Here is a 14337-nt window from a genome sequence, read left to right on the forward strand (position 1 = left end):
CATTTGATCATGTTATTAGAAGAGGAACAATTAAAGAAAGCACTGCATAAGGATGTTCCCAATAATTACATATGCCTGGACTTAGAATACAATCCTACCAACGGTTGCTTATGACCGACCTGGAATGTAGGGGAAAGCTATTCAATATTGCATATGTTTTACATGGAGAATAATCCATGTATGATTGAAACAGACCATTTTATTCAAATTCTTTATTTTAAGTTTAATTTTTGCAGTTTTTTGTTGATTAAAATAACAGTTTAATGCAAGTAAAATTTTTTTTCTAAAAAATATTAATGATTTATCATGGCTCCATAAATATCTACAATATTACATTATAAAGGTTTTGTTGCATGGTTTCTATGAAACTGTTTAGTTAAAAAAAGAGAAAATTCAGATACATAAAAATATTTTTCTTTTCTTTTTTTTTTATTAAGTGAGAGGCAGGGAGGCAGAGACATACTTCCGCATGCACCTGACCAGGATGCACCAGCAAGCCCCCTACCAGGGGATGCTCTGCCCATCTGGGCTGCTGTTTCCAACTGAGCTATTTTAGTGCCTGAGGCGAGGCTATGGAGCCATCCCCAGCACCCGGGGCAAACTCTCCTTGAACCTGTTGAATCATGGCTGCAGGAGTGGAAAAGAGGGAAAGAGAGTGGGGGAGGTGGGAGGGAGGAGGGAGGTAGAAGAAGATGGTCACTTCTCCTGTGTGCCCTGATCTGTAATCAAACCCAGGACTTTCACACTTTAGGCTGACACTCTACCACTGAGCCAAAGTGGTAGAAAATATTTCAATTATGGGAATATTTAAATACTTTGTGAAGAATACATATTTTACATTAATAACTTGATTACTTAAAAATAAGACTTCATATAACAGCTGGAGCCTAAAAAAGTATCATAAAATGTTTCTTCTTTCTTGATTGTTAAAGTAATATGGTTTAACAGTTTTAGCTTTCTTAACTCTCTTTGGCATCTCAATTGGTCCTCTGGTTTCTTCTTGTACTGCATTCCTCACCAAAAACATTAGATATTTTTCCTATATCTTTAATTACAAGACAGAAACCAAAAAAAAAAATTGACTGAGAAGAGATTAGGATCCTAGTCTTCACTTTGCCAGTATCTCTGGGACCCTGGCCATGTTGCTTCATTCCTGTAAGATTTACTTTCCTCAGCTACCAAATTAAGCTTTGTGCCAGTTCTCATTTGGTTATAACATTTTATAACTCTCAAATCTGATTTTCAGATCTTAAATGTCTCCTGAGTTGCAGATTTTCTGGTATTTTTCTTTATATCCATTTTCCCACTTGCAGTTGCCTCAAGTTTAGTTTAAACTAATGAAAAAGCTCTACTATCACCTGACCAGGCAGTGGCGTGGTGAATAGAGCGTCAGACTGGGATGCAGAGGACCCAGGTTTGAGACTCCGAGGTCGCCAGCTTGAGCACGGGCTCATCTGGTTTGAGCAAAACTCACCAGCTTGGACCCAAGGTCACTGGCTTGAGCAAGGGGTTACTCGGTCTGCCTTAGCCTTACGGTCAAGGCACATTTGAGAAAGCAATTAATAAACAACTAATGTGTTGCAACATGTAATGAAAAACTAATGATTGATGCTTCTCATCTCTCTCCATTCCTGTCTGTCTGTCCCTATCTATCCCTCTCTCTGACACTCAGTCTGTCTCTGTAAAAAAAAAAAGAAGAAGAAGAAAAAGCTCTACTATCAATATATAGTCACTCCCTGTATTCACTGACAGGGACACCAAAATTCTCCATTACCCAGACTTGGAAATTGTTCATTCCTGAGTCTTCTTTCCTGTATCTTCAACATCAAATCAACTGCAAAACTCATGCGAGTTTTTCCTTGTTGTGTCTCTGTAGTTTATTACCTTTCCATTTCCATGTCACCATACTATCTCTTATTTTTTTACTACTCATATAGACAACCGTTACAGTTCCAATTTAGTTTCTCTGGCTACCTGTACCCATTAGCCAGTGATAGATTGGACTAATCACTTATTTTCACCTAAGCCCCATGATAAGTAGGACACTATTTACAATTGAAAATTATATCAAGTAGCTGAAACTTCTAAATATCTCATACATTGATTAAAAATGCACTGGTATTGAAATTGTACTTAAATTAATAGTGATTACAAAATGGCACGGAGCAAATATTTTTCCTCCTTGTGAATCATGGCTCATTTCAATTAGAATTTATTAAGACTATTTCATTGTATCAGATACTGTGCTAAAGGTTAGGGAAGTACAGATTACTATATTTTTTCCCCCTTCAAGGATTCACTGCCTTGTAGGGGAGATAGAAATGTAAACCAAATAAATCACAATATAAACATAACCAAACCCCACATTGGAAGAGAAATATACTTTATGTCTCGCATTTAGCTATTTTCCCACTCAACTACCAAGAGGAACATTTTTAATGCAAATAAAGTAGCTACCCTGTATTTATCTTGTTACTTTGCTGTAAAAATTTAGTGAAACATATTAATTCTAAAATAATCCAAGAATTACACAGTAATAGTTAGTAAAATGCAGCTACAGATGTTAAGGGTGTAACTTTGAAAGCCAAAATTGAGTTTTATTTTTAAAGACACTGTAATCTTTAAAAACAGTACATCAATAATAAAAATGATTATTGAAATCAAAATCATAAAATCAAACATATATGAAAGTGACAGATAAAAAATCTTTATGAGTAATTAAAATAAATCCTATTTAGATATTTATTTCTAAACCTTCCACTACTTAATCTCCATATCATTCTGGTGACATTAGATGTAAAAAATTACTTCAGCATATTATTAAATATGAATCAAACACATTATAATTCTAAATATGACAGGTTTCTTGAATATGTCTAGTTTAGCACTTTATAACTGCAAGAAAATCATATAGAATTTCAAGATAATTCATTATTTTTTTAAGATAATTCATTATTAAAATAACATTCTTATTATACCTTTGTAATATTTCTGCCATCTAATAAATACAAATCATTCATTACTTTTTTATTTTACACTTCATTCAGAGAGAAAAATAGAAACAGAGATAGATATGCAAATAGATATATCTCTAATAGATATCTTAACACCTATAGTTGTAAACATTCTTAGAGTACCTAATAGGTAAAAATTGACTATATACGCAAAGCTTGGTATATCCTAGAATCATACGTAGAAAAAACTTGTTAACCAAAAAGTAATTAGATACTTCTCCAATGAATTACTATTACATTTTAATGAAATGAAATTACCATAGTAGAAATCTTCTAAGAATAGGGCCCAACTACATGCAAGTATGGCCAGATAAAATAAATGGACATCTCCACAACCCAGAATTGGCGTCTAGCTACACAACACAGTGCCTATTAATCTGAGTGACATCAGCAATGAAAATCTAGACGAGCCTTGTTCATAAGGAAACTTGAGGGAGCAATGATTTATCAATTTATTTTTACTTAGGTGCTTAATGGTATAGGCCAGTTGGGGTAATCAGATAAACTGTCACTGGGTATTTGAAAATAATAAAATAACTAACAAAAGGTGATGACTAAAGATTAGTGGGAGAGGGGGAAAGACTGGCTCTCAGTAGGTTATAACAGGATTAAATTGTAAAGGGACCAGCATAAATTCATGAGTGCTCCCTTTTTCTCTTTGAATCTACCACCGCTTCTATGGCCATAGACATATTCCTGATTCTGCTGTTGTTATTGTTGTTGGGCTTTTTCAGTGGTTTCACCACCATAAAATAAAGTGTGTGGGCTGAAATCAGCTTCTGTCAGATTTCATACAGTTTTCCTTGTGCAGGGGCCATGCTAATCTTCTCTGTATCGTTCCAATTTTAGTATATGTGCTGCCGAAGCGAGCACATGCAGCTTTTAAAAGTGAAAAAAATTGATAGCTCTAACTACAGAGAAAAATGCTTAAGTTGTAGGATACATTCTTTTAGCAATAAAGACTACCAGGTCTACATAAAATTTCAATCAGATGAAAAACAGTTATTTGTTAGTTATAAGAAGTTCTTCCTGTGTGTCTGATTTGAGGAGAATATAGTTCACAAGGAATCTTAATCACACCTGGATTCATCTGTCCCACTAATAGATTATTGCTTTTACATGAAGTCAACTAAACATCTGAAAGGAAGATTTACTGAAGGGAATAACAGGAACTCATGAGATGCACCAAGAGGAAAAATGTTCAGGGTAGAACAGGTAAATCTGAAACACAGGAGCATAGAAGACTTAATGGGAGAGATCCAAATTATCTCGACAACTGACGGAGGAAGAGGACAGGCCAGAAAAAGGCTGTCAGGGGCAAGATGGGTGAGTGCCTTTTAAAGCAGTCCAGGAGCCATTCCCAGCACTCGTGAGTCAGGGGAAGCTATACCCTGCCTTCTGCGCTTGAGTCAGTCATGTGCCTCCTAATAACAGCTACTTAGAGAAATAAATGTTTAATTTCTCAAATCTAACTAGATAAATGAAAATTGAACCTATCACTGTTATCCTGTAATCAGCAAACATACATTATTAAAACATAAAAAAGAAATCTAGCCAAGAGATTTGCGAGATACAAAAAGCGGTCAAGCCTTACTTTCAATGAGTTATCTTCAAGTACAATTTTAGGTTGGTAGCACCAAGCCAATTTTTATTAATTCCCAAAGAACATGTATCAACCTTTATTGCCCTGTTTTTCAACAGAAATTGTGAAGATCACATAAAAAAAAGAACTTTATTTTATGACACATAAAAGTAGATTTTTTGGTGTGTGACTTGCGTAAAATCACCCTATCAGGCCATATTATTCGATTAAAATGATACTCCATATGTTCCTAGCATTAATTGCTAATACAAACCTGTTTTGTAGAATTTGGCTTTAATAAATTAATACAAAGTAAAACATAACAGGTTATGAATACTGCTAACTTAAAACCAATGGCTACTGTTAAAACCATACATAGGTGATGTTTAGAAAAAGCAAATTATTGAAAGATTATCAGCAGAATTCTCTAAAACTATGCCAAATAGCAGAGGCAAAGTTAATATACAAATATAAACCAAACAGCATACCAAATATCATTATTTTACACTATCAGTTGGTATACCGGTGCCAATGAAGCTACTATATGTATTTGACGGATACCATTAAAATAGCAAGACATAATAAAAATGATTTCTGTGAATCAATGTAGTAATATTATAATACTAGCAAAAGCTAAAACAATACCTTCATAAAAAATTTTGACCACTGAAGTAGTGCTAACTTAAAACCAACATAAAAACTACAGAATGGCCCAAATAAATAGCCAGAAAATATTTTTATTCTTATTTCTAAACCGGGTCAACCAAAATAAAAATAGAAATGGTTATGAATAATCAGCTCTCATCTTCCTTTCCTGCTATTCAGGGGCAGAAATAACTCTGATAGAAACATTAATGAAGAAGCAAGATAAAAAACTCCTTTTCCAGCATTTCTCTTCAATTTCCAGTTTTTAAAATTTTTCTGAACATAGTTTGGTTTGAAAATAAAATAACTAACTGGTCTCTGGAGGCCTTACACTTAAGCCTATGTTTTTCACGTTTTTTGTTAGTGGATGGGCTATTTCTTAGTATGTTTAGTACTTAGGCTAAAGTATACATTTATCAAATATATAAATATATATATCTTAAATAAATATATTTGAGAGGATCTAATTTTTAATTAATGAATTAATGCTTAATATTTCTCAAAATATGTTAATATAAAGATGAACTCAAAATTGTCAATCATAAAGGCTAATTAAAAAATTATTTCCTTGCATAATTTGAATGATCTGCCTACCTAATAAAAATAATCAGGCCCTCCCAAAAAGCAAAACAGTCTATCTAGAAACAATATTTAAAAGTTTGATGTATTTTATGTGGGATAAGGGGTTTTAATAAACCAGTGTGGAAGAAAATTGTAACTTAAGGAGACATACTAATACAATCAACTATTTGAAAACAGTATCACTATAGAATTTATTTTGTATCCTATACACAAAATAAATCTCAGATGATTAATGTAGTCAATGTTAAAAAGTTTAAAGTAACATGTTTATTGAGAAATGTTTCTCATTATATTAGAAACAACCTAACAATACTATAGATTAAAATGATACTCCATATGTTCCTAGCATTAATTGCTAATACAAACCTGTTTAGTAGAATTTGGCTTTAATAAATTAATACAAAGTAAAACATAACAGGTTATGAATACTGCTAACTGTTTATTATAATGCGAAAGCATGTTAAAACTAGTAAAATATAAAAAACAATGATAATGCTTAAACATTTTAACATAGGAGACACATAGGAGACATCTGTATGTTTTAAGCAACAGAAAATCAAATATGATCTAGACTTTACTAACACATATGCATAAAAAGTAAGCTATTCAACAAAAATGTTAATTATATGTGGATGTGAAATCATATTTTTTGTGAGTTTCTGAAGATATTTTACATTGAGCAAAAAGAATGAAATATTATAAGATTTTTCTATATGGTATATAGTACATACAAAATTAAACTAGACAGTCCGTTTTCCCTAGCTCTTTGTTAACCTTCAGTTCTGTGTCCTCCAGGATTATTCGTGAGTTGATAGGGCAACATTCCATATTTTCATGGATAAATTAACATCACCATTGTAACGGCTGGATGCCATCATTTTAAGCAGATGGAAAAGTACTCCATCTGTTTCCTATTAGTGAATAGGTTTGAAAACTGGTATAAAGAAAAAGTATGTGCTTTAAGTGCGTGCACGTAGAGAAGGCACAATTCAGTTCTCTGTCAGGATTTCAGACAGTACCAGGAATAATAACCTTACCCTCTCAAAAATATTTCCAGCAGTTGAATCAAATTTTTAAAATTTCACCATTAGTGATATATTTCTTTAATACAAATCTTTCTCCTTAAAAAAAAAATAAAGCTGTATAGAAGCAGCTAATTTAAGTTTCACAAGCCATTTTTAATAATAATAATAATAACAATAATAACGTGAATATAACTGTCCAAGTCCTTCCTAAAACAAGTTGTGAGGAGTAGGGCACGGCTAACGTGACAGCACCCTCAGTGTGGGAAAAGACGTCAGAGCAGCCTAGAGGAGGGGAAAGATGGAGGCTGGAAGGAAAGGGGAGAATAATGGAGAGGCTCTCTTCCCAAGGTACGTTTTGTAAATTACAGATCTTGAAAGTTCATAATATTGAACTTCTTTCAGTGACAGAAATTCATGCATGAAGATATTCTTAATTTTCAGTTGATGCTACAATTCACTTTATAAGCTTTGCTTTGGACATACTTATGAATTTTGGAATTTGAATCGGAGGTAGTATGAAAGCATCCTAGAAGAAGTTACAAATTAATTTTTGAAATAGCTGTTTTAAGGCTCCAGAAAACACAAAATCTTTGAAGCCATGCAGCAGTAGATTATGAGAAGCTATCCAAATACAAATTAAATAATTCATTAAAAGTTACAACTGACTTACATTACAGAACTTTTAATTGGAATCTCAACTGAAAAGCACCATATCACATTCTGCCTATTTTATGATTAAGGCGTGTGTGTACTTAATTAAAATTAAATAATGACTATACTAAATTCTGTAACTACCTAGAAATAAACAGTAACTTTTCAAAAGATGTGCAGTACCATAAATACTGTTATTTTTTACTACTTTAATATATGTTTTATATACTTATAAGATACATTGTAATTTTTTTGTTTTAAACAGGCAATAATCATTTTAAAATTTATTTTGTATTTACCCACATATGTACCATTTCCCATGTCCATTCCTTTGTGTATATTTGTTTTCCTGACTGGTATTATTTTCTTCATGCTGAATAAATTTTCTTTATAATTTCTTGTAGTCCAAGTCTGCTGGCAACAAATTTTCTTACTTTCTTTGTTCAAAATAATCTTTTTTTTGCTTTCATTTTTAAAGGTTATTTTTTTCTGGTTAAAGAATTCTAAGTAGAAAGTATTTTTTGTTGTTTTATTTCAGTACTTGTCTTTGGTTTGCTTTGTTTATAATGAAAAAATCAGCATTCTTTTCTCCATTCCCCTGCATGCAATGTCTTTTTCCACGCCTCTGGCTGCTTTCAAGATTTTCTCTTTATCATTGGTTTTCAGCAACTTAATTATGATATTCCTTAGTGGTGTGGTTCTGTGTTTATTTCTCTTGGGATTTATTGCATTTCCTGAATCTGTGAATTTGGAGTTCTCATCTAATTTGGGAACATTTCAAACGTTCTCTCTTCTTCTGAATTATACGTCTTGATATTTTCTCATTGATCATGGGTCACTGTGATTTTTTTTCTGTATAATTTTCATCACTTATTTTTCAGGTTTAATGAGCTCTAGTGTCTAATTTGCTGCTGTTAAGTCCATCCAATGAAATTAATTTTTTAAATTTCAGATAATGTATTTTTCTACTCTCAAAGTTCCATATGATTCTTTTTAAAATTACTTTCCTGTCTCTATTAAAATATATACTTTATTCATTTTCAAATTATTTCATGTTTTTCACTACATCCTTGAACATATTTATAATGGCTACTTTAAAGTTCATTTCTATCCTACCATCTCTCAATGCTGAGTTTATTTGTACTGATGGATTCTGTCCTGGTTATATGTTACAATTCCTTGCTTCTCTACATGTCTAATAATTTTTTATTGGTGATGCAAATTGAGATTACATGTATTTGAGTGCCTAGATTTTCTTCTCTTTCTTTTAGGAATATTTTGTTCCAGCAGGTAATTTACTTGCAAATCAGCATGGTCCTTTCAAGGCTTGTTTTTTAAGCCATATTATGATGGTCTAGAGCAGAAGTAAACAAAGTTTGTTCTGCTTTAACAAAGAAAATGACCACTTCAGTTCTCAATGTTTCAAATGTTCAAATTAACACTGCTAAATGGACACCAGTTTTATTATTTTTCATAACCCTATACACTTACAGCTGACAATAAGAGAGCTGTTCACATTTGACAACAATTTGAGACGTCCTTAAATGAATGTAATTTTTCCCAATGATTTATTAAGATCACTTTGAACACTTGTTAACTATGGCCAAAATTACTGCTTTAATTTCAACACAGGCCCTGGCTGGTTGGCCCGGTGGATAATGTCTACCCACCATGCGGACAGGGGTCCTGGGTTCAATCCCTGTTCAGGACACACATGAGAAACTACCACCTGTGTCTCTTCCCCACCTGCTTCCCCTTCTCTCCCTCTTCCTCTCCCATGAGTGGCTCAGTTGTTCCGAGTGTCAACATGACACTAAGGATAGCTCTGTTGATTCGAGCATCAGCCCCAGAGGGGGCACTGCTGGTAGACTCCAGTCAGGGCCCATATGGGCATCTGTCTCTGTCTCCCTTCCTCTCACTAAAAAAAATACAATTCAGCCACTGAATTATAGTTACATTTGTTTTAATTAATGTTTCTGGGATATCATCACCATCATCATCATCATCATCATCATCAGACACATACATACTTTAAAAACAATTTAGAAGATTTTGAGATCTTCCTTTTTGTACCTACTAGAACGTTTTCAATTAACACCAGGAATAAGGGTTTGGCTGCTTTTAAACTTCTAACTCTAATTCCACTTGGGTTGAAAATATACAGAGATTTACCTGTTTATCTATCAAAATGATACTTTTAGCTGCAAAGCATACTAAAATGGGATTTGAGAGACCAAAGCAGACAATCCTCTGAATTTGATTCATTATAATTTCTTTATAATATACTTTTGGAATAAAATATTTTTTAGAATAATTTGGTCCAAGAAAAAAAAACTCAATGTCTTTTTTGCATGCTTTCCACAGTTAGTTCAATAATGCACCCTTCATGCATTCACCAGCTCAACTGTACATGAGCCAAGTTGCTATACTGCTCTCCTTATAGTCCTGCAACAGGTCCTGAAATATGTTCCATTTTAGCAGAAAAGTGACATACAGAAGGAACTAGTATTTTCTAAGTTTAGTTTATTCTAAGTAGTAAGTAACATTTATCCAAGTCTTACTATATGTAAACATTGTGCTAAGATCATTCATTGCTGTACCTCCCAATTTAGAAACTACTGTCAAGTGAATTTTACAGGTAATGACATTGAGGTACCTAGAGTTGAAGTATGTGGTCCAAGATTAAACAAATAGTAAAAACTCATCAGGTTTCAAAACCAGGCAGTCCACCACAGCCCACACTTACATGACTCAAAATGGGCTAAAAGGCATCGCCCTTTAGCTCAGACTTCTGTATTTTAATGATTTCTGTGTAAATTTCACAGTGCCAAGAACACTAATATTTGGTAAATACTTGTATAAATTCCCACTAACACAGGTATAATCATTTTTTACAATCTAATATTTGAAGAATTCAATTCTCTTAGGGAGAAAAAGACTAGTAAAAAACTTATCTTCTCAATCAAATGGAGAACACCCCAAGTTTCCATTCCATGTATTTTTGGTAGCACTGTGGCCCAGACAAAATTGTAATCGAGTGGTATTAATACCTTAGTGAATTTTGACATCAACATATGTGGAACTTGATGGACAAATCATTTAGATAGTAAAATATTATGATCTAAAATAATAATGGTATAGTTGGTGTCCAGACACACTAAATCTGACAGTTGCTACCCGGACAGTGATGATTTCTCTACGTATCAGTAACAAGGGGAAAACATCGTCTTGACAATGGGAAGTACAACAATGCTAAGTTGACTTTTGGAGGGAAAAAGGCATTTCCTAAAATAGAGGCCAACGTTAAGAACTGGCTGCTTTTGACTTAAATGATAAAGAACCCCTTTTCTTATGATTATTCAGAGGAACAGTGATCATAAATACTGCATTAAGGTAGCATAGATAACATATTTCAGGCAACACTTTGATTTAATAATTCTGCTTATAGGAATGTATCTTTATGAAATAAACAGATATATTTAATAGCTATATGTTCAAAGAAACTTATAAAACTCTTACTTATATTTTATATAATATAATTCCATTTAATACCTCCTTTTAAAGAAACCTACAAACAACCTGTACAGTTTTCTATCGTGGACCAGATGCTCACTGGGGAATCACTTCCTTCTCTCTAAATTTGGGTTTTGAAAAGTTGTAGTGATAAAATGCCAACTTGCACTTTTTCATGAATCACAAACCAGGTCTAACACCTTCCAGGCACACACCCCAGCAATAGCATGAGTCCAATAGATGAAATGCTGAGAAAAATGGGAAGGTCAAAAAAGGCTTTTCCAATACTACACAGGAAGACTTGAGGGCTCTGTCTCCATGAAGAGGACTGTGTTCATCTGGAGCCCAAACTGCTCCAACAAGTTCTTCTTAAGGTCCCCAAAGCTCCAATAAAGAGCTGGGAAGAGCAATCATCATGAACCTCATACTTTGTTCACTCTGTTGTTTCAATTCTTGATGTTTCCAGATCTGTCGGCAGATGAGTACGTTCAAGTGCCCGTGCTCATGGGTTACTTCCACGTATACATCCCAAAAGCATTCTACATGTCCCTCACTGATTCATCATTTTCTCACACTGAATACAGCCTATTTCTTACTCTCCGCTTCCACAGGTCAATACACTCTGTAACTCCTGCCTCACGAATACTTCTCAGTTCTTTTTCTCATTTCCATCACTACTGACACTGCCTGAGCAGAGATGCTCTTACCATGGAGAAAGGATGTTGCCTCCCTCAAAAGGTCTCTCTCTACCTAATCTCAACCTCCTCTTTGCTATTCTCCACAATGTAGACAAGATCATCTTTTGAAAAATCAAAAGTGATCATAAAAATCCCTCCTAAAAATTCCTACAGTACCATTTATTCAGGATGAAATCTAAAATATTTGATATAATTGTTTTTACATAACTAAAAGACCAAGTATGTGTGAGAGTCAAGTTCAGCTTTGAGTAATTTGTCTAAAATTCTATGACCAAAATTTGGAAAGAACCTACTCGCATTTCAGTATATAAGTTTTATATCTTATTAAAGACTAGTCTTATTTTTATTTTGGGTTTCAAATTGAGCATGGAAAAATGTGGAAGTGTTGAGCCTTCTAAATTGTCTGAATTCGGCTCTGCCATTCTGAGATGACTTTTTCTATGCCACAGCTTTCTCTCTCTCCATCCACTTCCATACTCTGGAGACCTTTCTTCAGTCTTTCTAAACTACTTTCACACTCTAGAACATACTGTATTCTCTTATGCCTCTATAACTTTGTACTTCTCTATCACCCTAGTAAAATGATGGCATCTCTTTTCCCTTGGGAAAATTATCATAAGCTCACTAAGCTACTTTCAGCTCTTATCAATCCAGAAATGACCCCTGGGTTCAGGCCTCAAACCACACACTAGGAAATATGCTCCCCACTCAATTTCTGTTGCACAATCTTTGCTAACCACAACACCCAGTATTTGTCAAACTCTCTACTCAATATTAAATGTATCTGTCCACTTACTTAAAAGGAGGCTTTGATACGGCCCACTACAAAACCCAGTGCAACCACCACTTGGCGGAGCAGTTAGAAAGCGTGAGAGGCAGCATCAGCTCTGAGGACCTGTGGTCACTGAGGCAAAACCCAGTGTGCCATGCTACCACACCAGGCCAGTCATCCTCCCTGGCTGGCCTCAAGTGCCCCAAGCTTCTCCATAACTTACCCGATGTTTGTCAAGACTAAAAAGTAAGGACACTCTAAAGTCAAAATTACTCATTACTAAAAGTAATTCTTTTAGTTCATTAATATCTAGTAATCTGTGTTCCTGTAAAATTTGCAACGAACTTTCCAAAATTAACATAGAATGTAAGAAGTTAGTAATTTTAATACTTATCCATAATACCATAAATACTGTCTATAGGAAATATCATTGATTGATTGACATTTGCTTAAGACATAGATTTCAAAATACATATAGCTAGCCCTGGCCGGTTGGCTCAGCGGTAGAGCGTCGGCCTAGCGTGCGGAGGACCCGGGTTCAATTCCCGGCCAGGGCACACAGGAGAAGCGCCCATTTGCTTCTCCACCCCTCCGCTGCGCTTTCCTCTCTGTCTCTCTCTTCCCCTCCCGCAGCCAGGGCTCCATTGGAGCAAAGATGGCCCGGGCGCTGGGGATGGCTCTGTGGCCTCTGCCTCAGGCGCTAGAGTGGCTCTGGTCACAACATGGCGACGCCCAGGATGGGCAGAGCATCGCCCCCTGGTGGGCAGAGCATCGCCCCTGGTGGGCGTGCCGGGTGGATCCCGGTCGGGCGCATGCGGGAGTCTGTCTGACTGTCTCTCCCTGTTTCCAGCTTCAGAAAAAAAAAAAAAAAAATACATATAGCTAGAAATCTAAGAAGCAGAAAAGGCAAAGAAATGTGACATTTATGTGTCCCTCAAAAAAACCCCATATATTTAATTTCCCTCAAATAATAAATTAGGAAGCTATCAGCATGACCTTATTAAAAAATTTTTTTTCAACCAACAATAAATTTACAGAAAATATCATCAGTTGCAAATCAGTTTTAAATAATTTGTGTGAACAAGATATGATATTTAAACTGTGATTCTCAATTTTCTCATTATTAAATGACACTGCCTTTCATCAACATCCTTTTCAATATCTAAAATCTTCTAATTCAGTAACACAGAAATCCCTGAAAATGCTTATAACAGGAAGACATGGGTTTCGAGCGGAACAAAGAGAACGTACAACTTGACTATTATTTTCATTTTTAAAACAAAAATATTCTAAAAGCTGTTTTTTAAATGAACATATTTTCTATAAACTTGGAATTGAAAGTTTTATTTCCAATGAAATTTCTTTTTTTTCCCAAATAAATATAGTTGTCTTAACTGTGAGCTAAATGCAAAATATTCTATCATCCTGTTAATGTTGCCCTTCCCTCAACAGGAGTATTAGTAGGGTCACAGAAAGTTAGATTATGGTTTCTGAGCAATATGCATATATAGCAAGTACTATTTGTACCAATTACAGAAACATTCTGTAGATAATGTAAATCCTTTTCTTAAATGATGTTTTGATAAGTAATAAAGTATGCCAATCCAAACAACTTATTTTTAGTTTCCTAGAAAACAGGCAACTTTAAAATATGTATATAATCTTGCCTGTCTGAAAAGAGTTCAAGTGTGTATGTGTGTGTGTGTGTGTGTGTGTATGGGTGTATTCCTCAGCATTAAATAATGATTTATGGAATGAAGAGATAAAAAATTGTTCATCTCTTCAGCATCAATCCACGTCTGAAAGCTAGAAAATAGCATGCCAACTGAATATTAGAATGGAAAACAATATTCAT

At 34.3% G+C, this 14337-nt stretch overlaps 1 protein-coding gene and 1 non-coding gene across 3 annotated transcripts in view; both read right to left on the bottom strand.

The window, feature by feature from the left end:
• The window catches only part of PCLO (piccolo presynaptic cytomatrix protein), a 455471-nt gene that overhangs the window by 361481 nt on the left and 79653 nt on the right, over positions 1-14337 (bottom strand). The gene's annotated exons all lie outside the window — the stretch shown is intronic.
• On the bottom strand, positions 3781-3887 carry LOC136384319 (U6 spliceosomal RNA). Its single transcript, XR_010747592.1, has one exon. It is a non-coding gene; the product is annotated as a U6 spliceosomal RNA (small nuclear RNA).

Source organism: Saccopteryx leptura, chromosome 12, assembly GCF_036850995.1.
Source record: "Saccopteryx leptura isolate mSacLep1 chromosome 12, mSacLep1_pri_phased_curated, whole genome shotgun sequence".
Taxonomy (NCBI): domain Eukaryota; kingdom Metazoa; phylum Chordata; class Mammalia; order Chiroptera; family Emballonuridae; genus Saccopteryx; species Saccopteryx leptura.